This window comes from Heloderma suspectum, chromosome 5 (assembly GCF_057233095.1).
Source record: "Heloderma suspectum isolate Gila_16-S chromosome 5, 16-S_ref, whole genome shotgun sequence".
Classification (NCBI taxonomy): domain Eukaryota; kingdom Metazoa; phylum Chordata; class Lepidosauria; order Squamata; family Helodermatidae; genus Heloderma; species Heloderma suspectum.
This window is the reverse complement of record NC_139462.1, coordinates 153,779,261-153,803,140: the sequence shown is the minus strand read 5'-3', so window position 1 is coordinate 153,803,140 and position 23,880 is coordinate 153,779,261. Positions and strand designations below refer to the sequence as shown.

At 43.1% G+C, this 23,880-nt stretch overlaps 1 protein-coding gene across 2 annotated transcripts in view; it reads right to left on the bottom strand.

Annotated features, from left to right (window-relative positions):
* The window catches only part of ELMO1 (engulfment and cell motility 1), a 405,171-nt gene extending 382,602 nt beyond the window's left edge, over positions 1 to 22,569 (bottom strand). For both annotated transcript variants that reach the window (XM_084857863.1, XM_084857865.1), the window contains exon 1: positions 22,289 to 22,569. The gene's annotated coding sequence lies outside the window, so the exon portion shown is untranslated. The remainder of the gene's footprint in view (positions 1 to 22,288) is intronic.
* Between the last annotated feature and the right edge of the window lie 1,311 nt (positions 22,570 to 23,880).

Genomic DNA, 23,880 nt, shown 5'->3' with positions numbered 1-23,880 from the left:
CCAACACATGGATTCACATGTTTTCTACTTATAAAAAACAGAACCAGGGTCTTGCCAACAGAACAAACTGTCTAGAGGCAACACCGGTATTATTCATGGCACCAAATTTTACCTCTAACAGGTCCCATATAACATCTCCTACTGGCTGACAATAGTTTTTGAAATACGATAATATAAGAATTACACTTATATTAGTCCTAGTTTACACAAATATATGCAGTGGTTCAACTGTTCCTAGACAGAGCTCCTTCAGGCTGCAGGTGGGCACTGCAGAATTAAATACTATCCCATTTTTTAAAACAACAAAAAACCTGCAGATAGAAAATCAGATGCAAGGAAAAGGTGTTCTAGCTTAGCCTTCTCCCCAGTATTCTAGCTTGATATATGTAGGAAGTTCTTTTTTAATGAGCTAGTCCACCAGGAACACTTTTAGCATCTCACCTACTGTTTGTGTGAAACCAGGCCTGGAAATCTCAAGAGAAAGAAAGGAAGCTCAACCACTTAGTACTTTCCCAATGGATAAGGTGTGTGTGGGGGGCAGGATTATTTAAAATATGCCAGTATACAAACATCTGAGAGTGTAATTTGTGTGCAGGATCAGTCAAGTACGAAAGCTAAGAATTTGAAACCATGTGTGTAGCAATTTCACAAATATGAACAAAGAGTACTGAAATAGACGGAAACCTTTGAAATATTGTGTGTTAGTTTTGCTTGTGGATTACAAATGTAAGAGCAACCAAAACCTCTACAACTTTAAATAGAAGGAAAAGGTGCAAAACCATGAATAACTGATCTAGATTTTCTCCCCACAATAAATTTGTCATAATTCTCTCTTGACACACAGTTTAGATCTTCAGTTGGACTTACTTTCAGGCAAGTGCATATACAGGATTGCATTCTATGTGGTTACTACTGACCCAGATTTTTTTAAATGAATATTTACATGGGGTTCCAAATAGTAATCCATCCAAGGAAGTGATTAAATCCACATCTACGTTAGCTTCAGCAATTCTGATGCCCCCCCCCCCCCCATTTGTTGGGCCTACTGTTGATCTAGACTGAGTAGTGCTTTTATTCACTGTATGCAGATGTGGGACACCAAATGCAAATTGCACACAGATGATACCAATAAATGCCTAGTAAATACTTTATTCGCTTTCTCTACTCAGGCTCACATTCTTTTATGTTTAATTTTGATTGATAGTTTAAAATCACAAGTTGGGGGAGTTTATACCCCTTATTTTCAGAGCCCCATATTAGGGCTATAGTGTGAGAATAAATGAAAACTTAATTGATTTTAAGTGGGTCTGAAAGACTACACATACCAATTTTGTCACGTTTGCATACTACATCTCAGTAAGCCTTACAACAGTCCTGTAAGGCAGTCCACCATTACTGCCATGTTAGAAATAAAGAATAATGGGTGAGAAAATGATGGCTTGCTAAGGCCAACCACTAAATTAATGGCTGTAGGATTTCAAGCAGGGGACCTCCCAGTTCAAAGTCTCTGCTCTCTAATCAGTATATAAACAGCAGCTCATGCATTAGGCATCAAAATTCCACTGAAAGCCTAAATAACTAAACAAAAATGCAATTCAGACATCACACCACACCACAGTTAAGGAAGCTTAACTATAGTTTGTGTGATGTCTGAATCGGCAAACCAGATATCAGAAATTATGGTTAGATATATTATTATCATCATCATCTACAAAGCATGGTTTTGTGCTGTGGTTTAGTGCAATGTCTGAATTAAGCCATAATTCTCTGCCTCTGGAGGTCAGTTACACCAAGAAGCAAAAGGGCCGAGCAAGTCCAAAACAAAAGCAGACAAACAGCTCTAAATCATGGTTTCCATGAACGTTTGAAAGCTCAGTCTCTGATTTGGGTTCTAAATTATGGATGGCACAAACTAAGTTTTGGTGTGATTTCTGAATTCAGATGATGTCCATAGTTAACAGCAATAATTATTATTAATAATTTATTATTGATATCCCACTCATCTATATTCATACCCGGAGTGGCTTACAATAGAATATAGACAAAAAATAAACACAAAAGTACCATTAAGACCAAAAAATCAGGCAGAATTAAGTATTAATAGAATAGCAGTCCTATACCCACTTACTTAAGACTAAGCCCCACTGAACTCAATGGTACTTACTTCTGAGTAGACATGTATAGGATTGTACAGTTCATCAAACATTTAAAGCTTGTTCAAAGAGGTACATTTTCAGTTTCTACTGAAAGGTGCCTGATGCAGTTCATTTGGCCGTCCCGATCTGGGATGCCACCACTGAAAAGACTCAGAACCCTCAAACAACTTGCATTGTCATCCCATTTGATCTTAAAGCCTGGGCAAGTCCATATGGGAGCAAGCAGTCCTTAAGATAGCCCAGCCCCACACCACTTAGAGTTTAAATGTCAACAGCAAAACTTCAAATAGAACCTGGAAACAAACAGGTAACCAGTGTAAATGATTTGATAATGGAGTTATATATCTCAATCCGCAAGAGAGAGACAAAAGTCTGGCCACTTTGTTTTGGACTGTTTTTAAAGGCAACTTCACACAGAGAGCACTGCAGTAGTGCAGCCTGGATGTACCTGACATTCTTTCAAATGAACTGATACTTAGGTGATGCAATGTGCATGACATTTATTTATTTATTTATTTATTTATTTATTTATTTTAATTTCTATACCACTCAATAGCCAAAGCTCTCTGGATGACATAGCGCTCCAGAAAAAAAGAACAATGATAGCACATACAATTTGTAAGTGTATAGATTTTTAAAAATTATAAACAGATTTTAAAAATGTGAAATGTTTCAGCATAACACACCAGCCTCAAGCACAAGTAAGAAGATCATGCTACAATACCACTTATAACATTCTTTCCCAAAGTTCACATATTCAGGGATGAGAACAAAAGAATTGGGATGTGAAGGAACTACTTACAAGCATTTGTTAAAATCTATTTACTGCAATCCTGTACATTTGGAATGAGTTTTAATATTTTAATGAGTTATAAAGGCTGAAGCAGATATTTAATAGAGATGCTTAGTCAGTTATTACAGAGTTCCTGGTATTTTACAGACCTTGATGTTGGTAAAACTGCAGACTGCATACAGAAATTTCCATTATCTCTATTCATCAGCAACCTCTGTAATTATTTTCCAAGTAAAGCAATATGAAATGAAGTGCCAAACAGCATATTAACCCCATTTCTTTCTCCTCAGCATAAAAGGGCTCTCACATCCTCTCCTCCTGCATACACCATTATTTAAAATTATGGTGCACGAGTTATAAAACAAAATTTCATCTCTGCCTTTCACACACACAATTGATTAAACATTTTCATCATACTTAGCATTTGTATGATTTTTTAGAGCTGGGACGGGGAACCTCCAGTCCAAAGGCCTAATCCAGCCTGCAGAAGTTCCTAATCTGGCCCAAGGAGGGTTGGGTATCATCTGTGGGCCTCATCCCCTCCCAAGCCCCACCCCAGCTTGGTGGCTTGGACAGGAAGTGGGTGAAAGCAATCCAATGGGAAGCTGACCAGTGCAAAAGGGAATCCCTTTGTTATCTCCAATCAGAAAACAGAAATAACGTGGAAATTCCCCTAAGGAGGTGCTGCAACCAACTTGGCAAGCACTTGCAGGATCCAGTCCTGAACGTACTTGTTGTTGAGCCCCTTCTCATGCCACCCCAGCTAGGACAAGCATAGTATGGGAAGGAAGCCCTGGCCAAGCACCTTTTTCCATGTAGAGAAAGGCACAGAGCTGTGTGACTCTCTCTGCACAAAGAAAAGAAAAGTGGAGCCTGGTCAGATTATGGCACAGCAGAGAGAGGGGCTTTGGTCCACAGCCACACCTCCTTGACATCATCTGCAGGGGTGCAGTGGTGGCGGGTTGCACTGGGACAAAGGCCCAGGACTTTTTTTAGAGCCAGGTCTCAGCCAGGTCCCTCCCACTCCCAGCCTACCGCTGTGGGGCAGGCGGCTGGAAGAGCCTGAGATGCTGTTGCGAGCTGCTGCTGCTACAGCAGCTACTCTCCCCAAAGCTCCAGGCATGGGGCAGGAAGAATGGCAAATTCCCCCCTCCCCTGGCCTGAGAGGCCACCTGGGCAAGGCAGCCTCACTTGGCAAAGGGTTAATTTACCCCCTCTTGCAGCCCACCTTCTCTCACTCGGAGAGGGAGAGATAGAGGAACTGCCACCATGCATGTGCCTGCACCATCATCATCCGGTTTCAGGGAAGGGTGTGAGCACGTGGGCCAGCCTAAGATGCTTGCTGGAAACGCTGAACGTGATCATCAGTCCCGTGCCCCCAGCAAGCCCAGCCAGAGCAGCAGCAGCAGCAACCCAGCGCACACACACCACAACACACTGGAGAACATGCTGGCCGTCAGACTCAGATAGGTCAGCTCAGTCAGTTTGTTGGGGCCTGGGGTGGGGGGCGTGGCAGCAGCCAAAAAAGGCAGTGGGGGGGGCGGAGGGAAGGAGGAGGAAGTCTATATGAGTGAAAAATAAACAAAATTTTAAAAATTAAATTAAAAGGATAAGAAATACCTGGGAATAAACCCCACTGAAATCTATATGCTTACTTCCAAGAAGACATGTATGTTGTGGATATTGGGAGCCCTGACGAAGCGGCCACCTCGCCTGCCTCCGCACAGCTCTGGGCAGGGGCCGCAGAACTTCTCTCACCAAGCCTTTCCCAACCTTGTGCCCTCCAGATGTGTTGGACTGCAAATCCTATCATCCCCCCTCCCAGCCAGCGTAGCCAATATGCTGCCTGGAGCCAATGGGAGTTGTCGTCCAGCAAATCTGGAGGGCGCCAGGTTGGGGAAGGGCAGCTGAAGCCTGCTGCATTTCTTCTTGGCCGTAGTGCACATTACCAGCAACCCTGATGGTCTTTAAATAAATTTGTTAAGAAAGCTTTTCTCTTGTTCTCCCTCTCCACACACACACACACTGATTTCCTCCATATATGTGCTTTGCGCTTACTTGAGAGTAAGTTCCCATACCTGAGAGTAAGCCCCACGGCCATGAGGCTTTATTCTATCCGTATGATAGGGTTACTATTTTATCTGAGGTAGAAAAAAATATATCATCATTGTTGTCCATATATGATGTATTATTTATTTAATTAATTGGTTGGATGTATAGTCTACTTCATCCCAAAGGCTCAGGGCTGGAAACAATATGCTAATCAATCTACTTTATCTTTCCCTGTTGCTGGTCACCAAAAGACAGTTTGAATAAAACATGTCTTCAGCTGCTTCCAGAAGATGCACAGACTTTGATGTTTACAATATATGTGGTACTTTACACAGAATCATAAGCAAAAAAATCAGGTCTTTGCCCCTAGAAGCTTATAATCTAAATTTAAAATTAATTTGTAATCTAAAGTTACATAGCTGTTTGAAACTTAATTTTTGATTATACAAGCTATTATTATCATCATTATTATGTTCTCCTTTTTCCTCACACCATTTAGATATACTGTGCCTTTAGGAAGTAAGGGTGTAGAGATGTGAATGGCCTAGACCCTTGTCCTCCTCTTGAACATATGCTCCCATTGTTTTGTACCTCTTATTAAAAAACACACATAAAGCTGATTTACATACCCTTAACTGAGGTTTATTTATGGTGGGGGGCCTCATTACTGCATCACCCTTAATATTTCTCCAAACTATACCCCAGTACCAGCAGCCAGAGCCAGCCAGGAACCATCCTATCCCACTCCCACAATCCCAGGGCAGGCAAGGAGAACAGGGCCACACAGCTCCCTCAGTAAGTGTGTTTAGGATCGGTGCCTTTTCGTGCTTCACAATGCGGGGAGGGGGGAGAAATGTTATGGAAAAGTTTCTTTCACATCTTGATGAACATGAAAAAGAGGGAGGCAGATGGGTGGTGCAAATGAGAAGCAAAATGATGTCTTGTTCAGCTATTGATTTATTAATATTCATTGTAAGAGTTGGTTTGTGCCAGTTTTTAGGATTTATCACACAGTCCTATGTGTGTTTACGCAGTAGTCAGTCCCACTATGTTCAATTGCTGGGCATTCTCCCAGGTAAGTGTGCCTAGGACTGCAGCCTTACTTGCCTTCCCAAGATCTCTATACATTTAATTCGAAATAAACACACATTGGATTGCACTGTTAATTCTTGAACATTAATTTCTACACTAAGCGGACTTGTCAAATGCAAACTGCTCCGTCAGCTACCATTTTTGGTACAAGGTTGGCATGTGCCTGGGCAAACAAACCCCGGTGGAGGGAAGCGAAACAGAAAAAAATCTGTTGCTGGGAGGGGAGAAAGAAGTGTGTGTGTGTGTGTGTGTGTGTGTTTCAATCCAGCTGGGTGTGCGGACATTTCTGTTGCTGGATGGGGAGATATAATGGAGCTTAGGAAAGGCTAATGGGAAAAGTTGGGGCGCTAAGGGAGTGTGCAAGGGGGCTGTTTAAATGAGAAGGGATCTGTCCATGAGGGCTGAATTGAGAGGGTGAAGCTTCCATAGAGTATCATATTTTGAAAACCTAAAATGCTTGTGTTTGAGTGAGTGGGTGAAAAAGATTAACACCCCTGCATTTTATCCCAGACATCCAATTGAAATACCACTTTGTCACTCTCATCTGCACTGTTTTTGGATCCCAGTTAAAGGCGGTATACCTTACAAGGTTGTACAATCTTAGAAGGGGCGTGGCTGTGAGGGGGCGTGGCTGTGACTCACAAAGGGACCCTGCGCTTCTGAACTTGCCACTACACTACCAATTAGGGATGTCGGAGAATTTCTCCATGAATCTCCGGGAGGCCGAACGCCAACGCATTCGGCCCCCCGAAACTGGTGGGGGAATTCTCCGCCCCCCCCCCGGGATGGGACTTACCTCTGTCGAATGTCCCTCTCGGCGGCGGGTCCCGGCGGCGTTGCAGCGGCCGGTCTTCCGACCGGCTGCCGCCGCCGCCATTTCCCAGTAAAGTAAAAAAAAAAAAGTGATAGGCTACGTAACGATTTACGTAGCCTATCATGGCTAGATTTTCAAAGTCAGCCGTGATAGGCTATGTAAAGATTTACGTAGCCTATCACAGCTGACTTTGAAAATCTAGCCGTGATAGGCTACATAAATCGTTATGTAGCCTATCACGTTTTTGTTTTTTTTACAATTTACTTTTTTATTTTGCGGCCGGGGAGACGGGGCACTCCCCCCCGGCCAGAATTTCGGCGGTGAGGGATGGGGCACCTCCCCCCCGGCCTGAATTTCAGCCGGGAAGGGTGGGGTGCCTCCCCCCCACCAAGAATTTTGGGGGGAGAAACGGAGCGCCTCCCCCCCCACCGAAAACAGCTGCGGGACCAGGTAAGGGACTTTCGTCCATCCTTACTACCAATCATCTGGCCTGCTGGCTTGGTCCGGGGGGGGGGGCAAGCTGGCCCCTGACAAAAAGAGGTTACCCATACCTGCTTTAGAATGTTCAAAGAGCTTGTCAGGGCCCAGTTTCAGCACTGCAGTGGGCCATATAGGTTATAGACAGGATTTGATTAGAAGTAGTCTGGAAGAGTTTGGGCCTATTCAGCCTCTGGAATGTCAGAATCTGTGTGAGTTTTATCTCTGTCAGTGTTCTCTGAGCAGAGCCAGGGGAAGTCACCCTACTCCCCATCCATCTGCTGGCTTGGCCTTGGCAAGGAAGCTCTCCATGAGAACCTGACAGAGGTGGGGTGTGCAGAAGGGTCACCCAGAATGAAGTGTCAAAGCTGGAGGGCCAAACAGAGAAGCCCTGTTTGGACAGAGGCCTTGCTCAAAGGCCAAAAGCCCTTGTCTGTCAAGTGGTTCAGAGGAGGTGTCTTACAGTCACATTTTCCCGTTTTAAGTCGACACAAAGCTGAGGAGCCTTGGCTAGGAACATTCTCATCTTCATTGCGTGGAACTCTCTGTGTGGAACTCTCTGCTTGGGTGGACTTACTCTTAGACTTAATAAGCCCCGCCCATGAGCACAGAGATCCCAGAAAAGGTTCTCGGTTGGATGAAGTCTCTCTGTGTGTGGATTTGTTTGGGCCTTTTCTAGAACTCTTGCCTTTGATTGTCTGGGAAGGGTGACCCCAGGAATCATTCACGTTACTGACTCTTGTCCTTGATTGCCTGGGAAGAATGACCCCAGGAATCCCGAGCCCCTTCCCCTGTGTTTCGAGCCTCAGAGATTTCAGTGGGGAAACCCGTTGTGTGTATCTATGTCATGGTTGTAGTTTTTAGCTTTTGAGTGTTCTGAAATTACACAGAGCCTGTAACTACTGCCCATCAGCTTTATGATTTCTGAAAAGTATAACTATTAAGCTTTTGCTGTGGGATTTCCTGCAATAAAGAAGTTGCACTGATTTGGGTATCCTATGTCAGTTTGCCAGAGTGTGTGTGCTGGAAGGATCAGGAGACGTGACAGATGGCTCCTTCACACTGAGCTTTTACCCTGCGATTGAGATTGCTCCCTCATGGAAGTTTGTGGGCCCTTTTGATGATGCCGTGATCATTCAAGGCATGTCCCGCACTAAATGCCCTTTGTCCTGTTTTTAAATAGATCACAGATAATGAGCTATCAAATTACCCTGTTATGATGCCATGATCATTCAAGGTATGTCCTGCACTAAATGCCCTTTGTCCTGTTTTTAAATAGATCACAGATAATGAGCTATCAAATTACCCCGTTGTGTTCCGCTTCAGTTTCCTCTGTGAAAAGAGGAAAAGCTGCAAGAAAAGGAGCAAGATCAATGGATGACTCAGATACGGGGAGAAGAAGGGGGGGAAGGAAGCAGGTGAAAGAGTGAGTCATTGTGATCCTGTATTTGAAATGGAAGCAGAAAGCCCCATTTTAAATGCAGGATTTTAGGCTGGTGTAGATGCCTGGAGTTTCACATCTCAGTAATCCTTTCACCAATCATTAATCCGAACCCAGAAGTGTATACAATTAAAAAACAAAACAGCTCCAGCACCGAGACCAAGTTTCTACACTCTCTATGGCAGGGGTAGGCAACTTTAAGCAGTCTGGGGGGCAATTTCCACACACACACACACACACACACACACAGAGCCAGGGCCACACCAGCAAAAAAATCTGGTTTTTTGTCACTGAAATCCAGGACCAAACCACTACAGGGACTCAAAAGGACCTTATTTGGCTTGAAAACAGCAGAGGCCATAATCAAGGCCATGGGGAGGGGGGCATGCAGTCCATGTGTTGCCCATCTCTGCTCTATGGCTATGTGCCCCTGCATTCCTACATACCTCCGGATTGCTCTGAAAACAAATTACCTTCTTCCCTTTACTTTCTTATTGTGCTTTCTCATAAAACTGTTGATTCAATATGAGCTGAGATTTTTGCCTGAGACAGCATTAGTTTGATAGGAGAGGCATTTGGCAGTGGTTAATTTATTGAAAATATATATCCCTTGCCATCCAAACCCAGTGTGCCATCCACCCACTTCTTGCCTCTGAAAATGTCTTCAGCACTCACACTGCTGTCCCCAAATATCAGCTCCCACCTAAGCCTGAGTATCCCACTTCATCTCTCACCACTCCCACCATCGAATCCCCCTTCTCAGATGCAACTGCTTGCCCTCCAAGCCTGCCAGCCTAAACACCCCTATCATCCACAGACCACCACCACCCACTCCATCCCCAATTCCAGTCCCCTTGGCTGCAAACACTGGCTTGCTGGAAACACACCATTCAAATGCTCTGCACTCCATTAACCGCACAGGTTGACATCACTACTGCTGATTTAAAGGAAACAGCAGAAAAGGCCGAGATGCTGAGAAATACTCACTTCAGTATACAAGACAGACAATGCTGAGGCAGCTTTATGAAGTCCACTGGCCTCCTGGCCCTGAAGTTGGCTCAGTGGTTTGGCTAGAATGGAGGAGGAGGAGTGCTGCAGAATGCACTGGGAGGACCCCAAGGTTATTGTATTTTTTATGTTTGGAAAGCTCTGTGCGAGGCCTGATACATCTGCACCATGCTAGGCACTCAGCCTTCAATCTATTTGCACTGTAGCCAGGATGGGGCATTATGCCAATATAGTTGCAAACTGTTCAGCACCGCATCTGCATGTGGTTGCTTTGCAGAGTTCCATTCCAATTTATACAACCTGTTACTCCCACTTCCTAGAGCCCAATAAAGTGCACAGCAAAGACCCAGACTTATGTTTGCTCTACACTTGGTATGTTTGCTCTAGCTTGACAACACATAGCTTCAGCTACCTAAATGGAGTCCTTGTTGTGAAGACCGCTGTTTAAGAGCAATTCTAATGTTTGGAACCCGGCAACTTGGCTTTTAGATCACAGATAAAGCTTGCAGGACACAGCTCAAAGGCGGGGGGTATTGTAATTGAGCAAACTATGCATGAATTATCTAGGGAGAGCAAGCATGGAACTGCAGGATTCCATGTTTTCCAGAGAAGCATTGCAGAATCTAATCACTTCACTATTTTATCTTTCTAGACTCTAGCTGCTCCTGTTCAGGATCTCCTCATAAGCATAACACTACAGCGTACCAAGGGCTCAATAAACCTTCCAATTTCCCTTTCCCTCTTGCAGCTTACAAAACCAAGTACTTGACAAGCCACAATAGTTTACTATTTTTTATTCCCATCAAGGAAGGAATGGCAGGAATGATCATTTTGCTTAGTCTTCTTCCAATATCCAATTCTACTCTCCCCCAAGAACCACTTTTAATACAAAATGGCAGTATTTCTTGTTGAAAATATTGGAGGCTGACTTCTCCATTTATACCAAGTGACATGACAATCAATCCTCTGTATTTCTTGAGAAGCAGAAAGCCTAGAACAGCCATTCCCCAACGTCGTGCCTTCTCAATGTGTTGGGACATCTCCCATCATCCCCAGCAACCACAGGGGATGATGGGAGTCAGAGTCCAACACATCAGCTCGGCTTCAGGTTGGGGAATTTCTGAACAAAGACAAAAGAAAGTTATTGCATAAGTAATCCAAACAATTTTACACTTTAAACAAAACAAAACAAAAAGATTTAAGGTAAACTTCTCAGTATATCTCTCTATGCTCCAAAATAGCACCTTCCTACAATGCAGATATAAATTCCAAATACAAATATTACAGATTCTGGAAATCCAAAATTTTATCTCCCACACTTGTAGAAAATATTGTATTTAACAATAAAAAGCAATTTATACCAATTCTGAAAAGATCAACCTTCCAAAACACACAAAACAAAATCCTCAGGTCAGAATTACTCTGACCAAAGGTTGTATCAGAAACCTACTGGCTCTAAGTCAGCAATAAATAACTGCTCCTCCCTCAATACATTTAAGCATGCTGTTGCACAAGATTCAGACCTAGGGACAGCAGCATTTCTCCTGCAACTGTTACTGATGGAACCAATGCTGCAGGCCAGGACTTTCTGATGTTTCATTTGCAGCATAATTCTGCATGTCTTCAGATAGCAATACAACAAAAGCCACTGTCAGCAGCAAAGAGATAATGAGTGTTTTTGTCAAGACTACTGAAAAGCATCATGTATTATGCAAACATTTCAGCAATAAGAAAAGAACCCTGTATTCCTGCGCAATATTGTTACTTCAGTAATAAGTAACCTAAAAATCTGCTTGTTGAATATTAATTCCTCTTCAACATCATATTAATTAGACTCATGGAGGTGGTCAAGCCTAAACTGAAAACAAAATGCATAAAGGGCCAATAATGGAGGCATATTACCAGTTTCTGCTTAACCATGATTAACAAATTGGAAGTTCAGCTCAAAAACATACAATCCCTTCTCCACAGCAATATCTGCACCCCCCTAAACTTCAGAATTAGGGTGATTCCAGATGAGGCTTTTACACCATCAGCGAAATGCCTCATTCAAAGAATTTTACAGGGGGGTCCTGATAACAATTTCCACTTGTAATCCCTCCCATGTTTTCACACCAACTTTTTTCTTACCACAAAAATCTGTTAAGCCAAAAAAGACTGAATTGCTGCACAGTCCTCCTGACAGGTAGCGCTAGGAACCCTAGAAGTAGTTCATCAGCACCTACATTGGATTAATTTCGCACCTTCCATGTTGACGTCAACTTTATAAAGAATAAGAAGCCAGCTCCCTACCCCCAACGGTTTACAATCTAGACAGCAACATAAGGAAGGCAATACAGCAGCCTTTCCCAACCTGGTAACTTCCAAATGTTTGGGACTATAAATGACCAACATTCCTGACCATTGGCCATGCTAAGAGGGACTGATGGGAGATGAAGTACAAACCATCTGGAAGGCTCCATATTAGTAAAGACTGTTCTAAACAATGAATGACTTTAGTTTGTAAGCATTTCAAATGTACAAATCCCTTTAGTTCATGAAAAAAAATGACCATCCCATATTTTGTTGATGATACTTGCTTTAGATTTTGTGAAGCATAATAATCTAAACAAATATTCTTATAGAATGGTGGTGTTGGCAGGGACTTTGGAGGTCATGTAGTTTAGACCTTGCCAAATATCCCCACTACCACCACCACCCCAAAATATCTCTGCTCATGAACTGAAATCTGAAATAGTGTGCCTGCGTCTCTGCCTGCCCTCTCTTCTGTCTTTGTATCCTGCAAATAAATGTGATCTGCTATCAGTGGTCAATGCTTTTGCTCATGCAGATCCACAGATCCTCCTACCATTAGCTCATACAAACCCCTTCCTGTGAAACTCCCTTCTATGTCCTGCAGGTTCGTATCCTGCAATCTGACAACCCTCTTATGCTCCATACTCCCATCCCCCAATTTACTGCTATCTTGACTTCCTTCTTTTACTCCACCCATCAGTCCAAGTGGTTAGTTTGCCACAATTCTAAGTAACAGAACTTTGAGCCCGGTATAACAGGAAGCATTGGGCAACGGTAACTGTAGGTGTAAGCACTACGGCTCTGCCTACAGGGGTTACAACATGTGTTAAAACCTCCTAAATTAGTTTTTCTCATAAGAACAAATTTGGAAAGGGCGGGGAGAGAGATAACACCTGCTATAGCACCAGATTTGGAAAATGTGGGGAGCGGGGAGAGAAGTTTGGCAAAGGGAACACACTGTACTACAAAGGGCCATTTGACAAAACACCAAAAAGTCTGGTGAGAAAATTAAACTGAAAATATACTGGTTTTTAAACAGTGATTGTCATTTGGCATGCTAGATTCCATTTCCAGAACAACGAGGCTAAAGTATTTATGTCTGAAGTTGTGAGGAGTAAGCTTAAGAACTAATTTATACAAGAACCCAAAATCTAAAATCCACCATTTTAGCACCACTTTTAGCACCACCACTTTTAGCACCATTTTAGCACCGTTGGTACTAGTCATTTTGGATGAAGTGTTTCAGCAGTTCAGCTCTGAAACCATGGCTGTTGCTAAGAGAATGGATGTGTGATGTGACTACTACATTCTACGTAACAGAGTGAGAGGAAGGATACAGTTAGAGTACAAAGGATGCATGCAAGAGGGCTCAGAACAACATACCTTCCATCTCCTTTGTATCTATTCATTCAAAAGAGAAGTAGGTAGGTACATAAAATCAACTATTTTCTCTAATACGGGCTATACTAAAAGCATGTGCCTTATTCAAGAATATACTTGTCATCAAAGCATACCTGTGCACTAAATTACCGTCAAGAACTGTGTGTCTATCCAGATAGCATATTCCTCTTTACAATTTTCCTACTTATTTTCCTACGTGTCTGTCTTTTAAAAAACAACAACCACACAACTCTATAAACATGTATTAATTATAAAATATGTCTAACCCACCTCTCCATTTGTAAAAAATGCTCACGGCGGCTTACTTGTTTTAAACAAGATGCAGTCTTAATTTACTTTGCATATCCTAATATTCCCTTCAGTTCTCCCTCCACTTGCCTCTTATTTTGCCACTATTTAGATTATAAGCCTTTGGACACAGGGCTTGCCACTCTTTTTGGTGCAGCACTTAAAACAGTTTTAAGTATCGTACACTCAAAACAGAAATGGTTTTCAAGTCCTGTCCTCACAATCAGCATAGTACACAGAGGACTCCTACTCAATGTAGCTAAGCAATAAAATACAGTTGAGCACAATGTAATAGCTAGAACACAGCATCCTACGTATTTCTGCTGAAATGAACTACTTACATTACACTTATTAAGTGCCCATCAAGCTTTATTTACTTTCTTCCACAGAAGTTAATGGAATTTTTTTCACTTCCATGGATGAAAGTAAAGGGTTGTAATCGGTAACCAGTATCTGGTACAGGAACCAGATTTTGCCTCCTTCTGATTGTGGACCTATAAGCTTTTCCAGTGATGCCGGTCAGAGTCATTCACTTCTGTCTCTCTGTGTGTGTGTGTGTGTGTGTGTGTGTTGGGGGGTGATCACTGTGACAGGATCCTGTGTGGTAGGTGGGGGCGGGAGAAAGAAAAAGACAATTGGTCTGTGTGTGGCATTATCTCTCTCTCTCTTTTAAAGATATGTAAAATTAATAATTTGATAGCACTTTATAAATAAAGCTTTACTTTTAAGCTTTGTAACTGAACTGGGATTTAAAACAAGGATCTATTTTCTGCCTGCCACTGGTCCCAGAGTGATATAAAATTATAGGATACATTAAGGAAAATCACGAACTAGACAAAAGAGTTCTCTTTACAGGTATATATGTTTACTCAAAAGTATCCCCGATTGAGTTCAATGGGACTTGCCCCAGGTAGCTGTGCATACAGGATCGTATCCTTAGTTCTGGTTTGAAACCATGAGTAATAAAACATGAAGCGATCTCAAAGCACAGTTTGGGACCCAAGTATCAATTGTAGTAAACTTAGCAGGGGAAGTGGTTTCACCAAGCTTCTAGAAGATGGTATCGGAGATAATGGGTAGTATCCCATTATCCAATGTTACTCCTACATAGAGTAGACCCATAGAAATGAATGGGACTTAAGTTAGTTGTGACTAACTTCTCATTCATTTCAATGGGTCTACTCCATGTAGGACTAACATTGGATATTGCTCAAAAGGCTAAAGTGGGAGGGCAAGGAACTGGTGTGTCAAATGAGAAAAGTAGCAAGTGGGCCCAAAATAAATTTTATTCATAGAACCACAGAGTAAAATGTCTCGAACCTGCTTCCCTGACACTTTTCCTGTTTATACTCCCTATTCAAAAGCAAAGTAATTCAGCCTTAAAGATGCCAACGTATCAATAAATCACAGTTGTGTTTTGTAACACTTTTAAACAGACTTCACACACTTAAAGAAACACCCTGGTAGTAGCACAGACCCCTAACAAGAGGACAGAGTTACAACTGTTGCAATATACTGGCTTGTCTTTTAAACCCAGATTTGTGATATCATATGAATATAGCTGGCTACCTTATGCTATGAAACACATGGTATGATATTGCACATAGTATTTAATTCCCACCAATATGCTAACTTCTAAAAGTTTATTGCTTGGCTACTCTGTCTAAGATCAAGTGTGTGGGGGAGAGGCATAGAGGAAAATAAAGAGGAAATAATTCCGTAGTTTAACAGTGCATACTTAGCTTGTTTCTCTTTTGCTCCAAGCTAATCTTACTTATAAAAGCATATTCAGAACAGGGGAAAGTTCTTACAGCTACACAGTTCTAAATCTATTTTAATTTAGAGGGGTATCTTTTGGTTCTTTTGAGATGGTTAGATACTAGGTTAGATTAATTTTCATTTATTTAGGGTGCAGTCCCATGCATGTCAAGACAGAGAAAAGGCCTACAACTCCCAGCATTCCCCAGCCAGCCAAGCTGGCTAGGGAACGCTGGGAGTTGTAGGTCTTTTCCCTGTCTAAACATGCATAGGATTGTGGCCTTAATTACATTGATTAGATTAAATTGTCACAAAAAGTAACAAAGATGAAACTAAGCCAAAAGATTTGAACTGTCTTGTCCTGTAGATGCAATTCCTGAGAACAGAAAAATTCAGGATTACTGAAAATTTTGTTTCCTCATTGCCCATTCTCTGTACGAACAAGTAAATGGTCTCCCAAGGTGAAAGCAAGCTTTTTGGTTGCTACCATGCAACAAAGGATTTAGCAGTATATCCACTACCTTATACTGGCAACAATTTGTTTTCTAGTTAAAAGGATACATAGGTATTGAAGAAAAACAAAGATGCCCATTTAAGCAATTGGGACCAATTTGCTAGTAACATCCTAACTTCAAATAATATTGGGGAAGGGATTCCAATACCATACATAATAGATATGGGATTACATATGGGGGCAAAGACCAAAACATTCAAAGAAATCTGCAATTTGCAGATAGATTGGTTAACGGCATAATCCTATGGATGTTTAGACAAAAAAAACTTCTACACCTCCCAGCATCCCCCAGACAACAGTAGGACTCTTTTCTGTCTAAACATACATAAGATTGCACCCTAAGATGTTTGAGTGAGTGTGTGGGGGGAGAGCAATCATCCAGCTACCTGCCACTAACAGTTACTGTCCTCAATCAAATACAAGAGACACTTATTGGAGCCAAGCTATATAATTAGCAGAATCAAGTGGTAATGCTTTTCCCGGGATGTGTCATTTCAGGATGCAAATAAGTGGCTGTATGTTTGAATGCTCTCTCTTCAGCGGCCAATGGGAACTGTTTTTCTAAGCCTCATAGCTGCAAGGGGAAGGAGGATTTTTGTAATGATCACAGGTGGGGAATGGTTAAATCCCCCTTCCCCAATAATGCTAACCACTCTATTAAAGTAATGTATGGTTTAGCCCTTGTATGGTCTCCCATCTAGGCACTGACCACCTCCAGAACTGCTTATTTATGTATGCAGAACAACATTTCATTGTCTGCTTAGACCTTTAAGAATAATTATTTCAACAGCTTGACATAGAATTGGCTGAATGCAAAACTTTTCAGTGACAACAATTACAAAACCAGACAAATCAAGAAAGACTCTGCAGCAAAAGGGAGCCCATACTTCAGTGCACACATGAGTTCCTAGGTTAAATCTCAGCACCTGAAGTTAAAGGATCTCATTTAGCAGGGTTGGGGAATATCTCTACCAAGATCTTGGAAAAAATCTCTGCAAGTCAGTATAGAGACCATTGGTCTAGAACTGGTAGATGAAGACCCACTTACTGGATTGCAGACCATCCTACACTAAAGTGCAAGAGCAGTGCTGTAGCCATACAAATATATGTTTAAAAAAATAATAAAGTGAGTCCCAAAATGCATGTCTAGGCTAAAAGTGGGTTCCAGGTTCCATGACTAAAAACTACCAGTGTGGACAATATTTGGCCTAGTTGGACCAATGGTCTGACTTGATTTAAGGTGGCTTCATATGTTTTGACTAGAGCCTCGTGTGGCGCAGAGTGGTAGGTGGCAGTATTGCAACCGAAACTCTCCCCACGACCTGAGTTCGATCCCAGCCGAAGCTGGCGCCCAGGTAGCCAGCTCAGGTCGACTCAGCCTTCCATCCTTCCGAGGTCGGTAAAATGAGTACCCAGCTTGCTGGGGGAAAGATAGTCACGACTGGGGAAGGCAATGGCAAACCACCCCGCTATAGTCTGCCATGAAAACGTCAGCGTAAGCGGCGTCTCTCTAGGGGTCAGGAATGACTCAGTGCTTGCACTTCATATGTTCTAATCCAGAGCAGTGCCACAAAAACTTTGCACATAAAGCATGCTGAGCCTGGAATAGATGCAATCTATGCAACAAAGCACATGGTTCTCTCTAAGATGTTCAATAACTTCATTAATATCTAATGACATTTATAGACTGCAAGTACTTTAGGGGGCCAGGAACCATCCATCATGTTTTGTTCAATTGCTGTTAGTTACCTTGGGCTCTTTTGAATAGGGTAGGCTACGTATCTAAAGAAGAAACTTCAAGCTCACATTTAGTCCAAAATGTGAAGCAGTTTTGAGTAGAGATAGGTAGCCTGCTTTAAGGGTCTTATCAAAGGAATAGCAACATGTACAGCTTATTAGTGAAAGGACATTTTAGAAGGGCTCAGTGGAATGGTTTTAATTACCCAAGCCTGGAAGGCAGCAGGGTTTCCATATGTTCCTTTATTTTAGCAGTTTTTCTTATTCAATAACTTCAAAGGCTCATAGAACAAAAAAGGCCATCCTGGTTTTCAAAGCTATACAACACAATATAACATCCCTCAGTTTTTCAAATCCCTTAGTTTTGAATTATACCCAAACAGGTCATTCTCCAACATAACACATTTTGGACAAGCATCCCCAGCAGCCAGTGTTATCAAGTCTCTCATTTGCACATGGAATCCCTTTACAATGTAAGGACAGGAGGGCAAACGTATTCCACATTTGCTTGTCAGTTTGGAAAGAATGAGATCACATCCTAAGCAATTTGCAATAGCATAATAAGCCTCATAGCAAAAACAAGAAAGCCCACACGAGCTCAAACTTTACAATCCAAGAGATTTCAGTACACAAAGGACGGAAGGAAGGGTGGAGCTGCACCATACGAACGTACATCTGCTCAGCAGTTTGCCACAGAAAGGCAACACCGTGAGGAAGTACTATTACACGCACTATTGTTTCAATCAGAAACCAACAGTCTAGTTGTTTCCATGTCCTGGCAGAGAAAATACAAGAGACTAAATAGCAGACTAACTACCTAAGGTGGAAAAGGGAAATGCAGTCTTCACTACAAGGCACGTGTACTGTTTCTATATTATATATAATATTATATATTACAATATATATTATACAGTGCACAACCCACTTGCTCCAGGGTAATTCCATTGACTTTAATAGAAGTCTTTCAGAGTAAAAAGGTTGCAGGCTACAGCCATACATGGCAGTAAAATGAAACAGGGAGTTTACAATATTTACTTTTTGTAGGCCATTCTACATATTTTGTCAAAAATGACTATGCGCACATTTTCACGCTGAACATATTGTGTAACTAAAGTGACAAATGTTTTGTGACTTTTCTGAAAAGGCTGAAGTTTATGTACATGTAATGAATGTCGTGCTTTGTTCTGTTTGATGCTGAGTGTTGTGTCACTAGACAGCGTGGGTTCTTGCTCCTCATGGATGATTCAAAGATCTTGCTGCCCTAATTAGCTGCTACTAAATAACTAATAAGTAACAACTGAAAGTCATATACTGAGGAAGGAGAAAATATTAATACACATAAGAAACAGGTCAACTTATCAGTATGGATTACTCCTATGTGCTAAGGATACATGTGCATATATAATCCAACTAGAAAGATACCTACTGGATATCAGGTGTTCTGACACCAATGATTTTGTGCCAATTTACACAGCCTCTCTCAGCAATTGCTGCCTCGTGCCATTTAAATAACGTAAATCTGTCTACAATATTATTTTGAATTATAGCAGAACAGGTCATTCTCCATCACCGTAGAAAAAGAAATAAAGAAAAAGGAATTAAAACAGTGAGTGAAGTGCCAGACTGCACACACTACCAGTGTGGGCTGATTTACACACTGGGTATTATTCAGCCCAAGTCCCACTGATTTAAATGGAAGAGTTAAGCACATGATTAAATCTCTCCCAATTAAATCAGTGGGACCGAAAAGTGCTTAACTTTGCCTGGACCCATCCCATGTTTTTCAAATCCACATCTATGATGTTTTAAGTGTACACCTAAAAAAAATATAAAGTATGAATGTAACACTGTACTTACAAATAGGCATACTTGCTAGGGACCAGGACTGACTGTAGCTTTCTGCCAAAGTCTACCCTCAATGGCACACAAGGGTTTGCAACCAAATGATCCTCCAGTTAGAACCATTTCTCCTTGCTGCTCCTGAGTAAGTTGTCAGTATAGATGTGAACAGTTACTTGAAATTAGGGTCTTGGTAAGATTTTGACTCCTTTTTTGCCCCAAGAGTTATAGCAAAGTTTTATTTCCCTTCTCCCTTTAAACTTCCTTGATAAATGCACAAAGCAGAGTTTATGAACATGTGCAAAAATAGGATCCGAGATAGCTGGGGGAAGTTAAGTAACCCTATAATTTATAGAGACTAGGATTGCCAAGAGACTATAAACTCCCTTTGCAGCAGGGTTTTTTTTTGTCACCCTCACCAATGGAAGCAGATTAACTATTTAGTCAGAAGTAATTGCTTATACAGTAAACTCAAGAGATTAATGTGATTTTTTTTTAGTCAGATCTCCACAAAATTCTGCTAGTACTCCGCACCTGTTTATTCACGCCCACTCTCAACACCTCACTCTTCAATTCTATGCAATGCCTAACTAGTTGTAGTAGAATTAAATTACACTGAGTTAAATGATGCGTTTGAAAGATTAATGTAACTTACTCCATCATGACACAGATTTATTCACTTGTAGATGGGTACAGCATGCTGTTCTCAGACTCATGAACATACTGACCTACATTATTATTATTATTATTATGTGGTCAAATTTGATATAGAGGAAACAGAGGAAGGGGAAGGAATCAGGTGAGAACTAGGAGATTGTGCCAAAGTCTTCATGGAAAGAGTGGGTTTTCAGCAGGGATTTGAAAGAAGTAAAAGAGGGGGCACCACAAAGATATTATTTGTTTCTGCTTCAGGTATACAGGGCACCAAAGGAGGAAGGGTGGAATCTTTTGAGTGAGCTTCAGAAGGTAAAAGGTGGTAAAGCTTTTGAATTATATCAAGGAATCAGTGTGTGATAGTTCCAATGCAATCCAATGCATGTCTACTCAGAAGTAAGCCCCATTGAGTTCAATGGGAAGGGAGTACAGGATTGCAACTTTTGTGTATTTATACATAGGCCTGGTCTTACCACTAGGCAGATAGAGGTGACTCACCTCAGGTGCCATATTGTGGGGTAACAAATGGGTTAGTGACTCAGTTTAGTCCAAAATGTGGCCTACTATATGGAAGATTTTCATATCTTATGAAAACTTAGCTTCTCTGCCTCAGGCACCAAAAATGCTGCGGAGACACACTCTCTCTCACTCCGTGCGCATGTATGCATCTTCTGCTTTATGAGATGTTCCTCCGGGGACAGAGGATGGAAGAGGAAAGAGGTATTTTCTAAGGCTACTTCCGTCCTGTCCCCTTCCTCTTATTTTTGGCAGTTTTGCTCATTGTCAACTCTGGCTTCTCTCGCCTTTATCAGACTTTTGGAGGGGGGGGGGGAGAGCCGGGTTTCACACGTGCCGGGAGTCAGGTGTCGAAACACAGCCTCTCTCGCCTTTTGAGGAACCTGTGGCGACTGGTTGAGAATCCAGAGGCGACCGAGCGAGGGCAGGGAGGTGGCGCTTTCTGCCCGGGTGACAAACGGAGCCGCGCTGGCGGCACCGGCTGAGCCCGGAGGTCGCTATTTAGGGCAGCGACAAGAAGGCGGGAAGCTCGGAAGAGGCGCGCGTCGCCTTTCTCCTCCCCCAGCGACCTCACGCTCTCAAACTAGGGCAGCGACTGGCGAGCCTCAGCCACCCCTGACAAGCCACGAGGGCTGGCGCTTCCTCTTCCTCAAAGGCAAACTGCAGCAATTTCCTCCTCCCCCTCGCCCAGCTCAGGGCGTTTAACTACAGACATTGCCCAGTCTCCTAGCACCGAGCACATCCCCCCCCCTTTTTTAATTTTCTCTTTTTTTGCTGCTGCTGCTGACGCCTCCAGCTCCCCACCCAGGGAGAAACGCCGCTTCTCTCGCCAGCCGGGAGTGCACTCGAGAGCAACCCGCGCTCCCCTCAGACTTCCTCACAGCCAAACACTGACATTTGTTGCGGGGAGGTCCACGGGAGAGGGGTCACCCGCACTGAGCCATTACAGACGGCCACACGAGCCCCAAAACCTCCGGCAACTCGCAGCACCCCCATTTGCCTCGCTGCACAGGGGACACCGTTCTCTGTTGCCGCCCGCGTCCACCCCCTCGGCGCGCCCGTCCATCCCCCCCTTCCTCGCAGCCCCCACCCCCGCCTCATTAGTGCAATTAAAGGGTCCATCTGCCATCGCCTCGCACCGCCTTTCCCACGCACGCGTTCCTCGGCAGCGAGAGCCCCGCCAGCGCAGGTAGCCTCATTGCCGCTACAACAACACAGACGCAGCATCACACACACACACACACCCGGACTCCGGAGTGACCCCCACTGAACTCAGCGGGGCTCGCTCCTGGAATCGGAGTGCGGGTGCCCCACGAGAAATAATGAAATAAATCAACTGCTCGGTCCCCTCCTCTAAGGGCAACCCACGATCTGTCTCCCCCTGCCCCCAGATAAAAACATACAGATCAGAGAGACACCTCCACCTCCTCCCCCTAATCGGAAACTAAAGTACCTTTTTCGTTTTGAAAAGAACCAGCCTCGGCCAGCTAGAATCAGTTCCACAAAGTGCAGGGGCGGGTGGAGAATGAAGTTGGCTGCCCTGTCGCAGAGACTACAGCGCCCAGCAGCTCCTGTCGCTGCGCGCGAGCGCCGCCGCCGCCACCATGGAAGTTCGCCTTTCGCCGCGGCTTGTTTTGGTGTCTCGCTTTCTGATGCTCTCGGTCTCGCTATCCCATCATCAGACTCGCAACGCGCGCACAGCCTCTCAGTCGCTTGCTCCTGCCTGCTGTCTCTGCTCTCACTTCCTCTTCCTTCCTCCTGCTGGCCGGAGACACGACTTACATCTGCACCAAGCGCCGAAGATGATCTAGAAACTCCCGCATCGCTTCTTTGGAGACGAAGAGTTCGCCGCAAATAAATAAATAAATAAATAAATAAATAAGTAATCCTTTGGACGTCACGCTTTACCTCCCTGACCCAGCAAATCTACAATCCGATCCTAACCACGTTTTCTCGAAAGTAAGTCGCACGGAGTTCAGTGGGTGAAGTAAAGATGCATAGGATTGCAGCCGTGCACACAGTCGTTTCCACGATCGGGGTCTTCCAGACTTGCAAGCCTTCGTATGAAGATAGGTGCATGACATTTTTTCTTTTCTTGCCCCCCGTCTCTGCTTTCAAAACACACCTATAAGAGGCGAAGGGGGGGGGGAGACCTAGTACTCAGTGTGTGAGGCTAAACATGCCCCTGCGAGTCGGACTGCTGCCACCGATGCAGTAGCTGCTTTTCATTCACCGGGGTGGGGGTTTAGAGAAAGCTGATGCTAAACACGCGCTGCTGTAGTTTGACCCAAGGGAACTCGCTCTCTTCATTTTCGGAAGGATTTGCGGCGTAGTTCAACAGCTCAGATCATCGCCAAAAGAGGGCGGTAGTGAACACAAACACCGCCTCCTAAAAATAGTTTTGCCAAATGTTCAACCAGCCTCTACGGTAGCTGAGCTTGCAAGGCCTGATTTGGTGGTATTAAGCAGGTGATAATGTTTATCTGTATGTTGTGAAAGGGTTCAGCGTGTTTACGAAATACAAGTAAAATAAACAACAGAGCTGGAAAAGTACGCCTTGTTAATTTTTTGTCCCAGTACATCACAGGTAATTGACCTGAAATATTTGGGGGTGGGGTAGGGATTAAAGCTCACTTAATGTGATTTAAATTTTATACTATGCAGACATTTTTGTTGGAAAACTTGTAAAAATTTAAAGAAAATAACATGTACTCCCTCCCCTTATATTTTTTAAATGTAAGAAAGAAACACAAGTGCTGAAAACTCTTGATACACTAATTCAGCCTTCTCCAACCTGGTGCCCTCCAGATACTTTGGATTACAACTCCCAGCATCCTTCATTAAGCATGGCTGGCTGGGGATACTGGGAGCTGAAGCCCCACACACCAGGAGGGCACCAGGTTGGGGAAGACTGCACTGATTAATTTTAATAACTCAAAGAACTATGTATGACATGCTGACAGCCACTCATCTACTTCAGTAGTGTTCTGCTCTCTTCCACTGAGGTTGTTGAAGCACCTTTCATTGCCCATACTTATTAGTTCC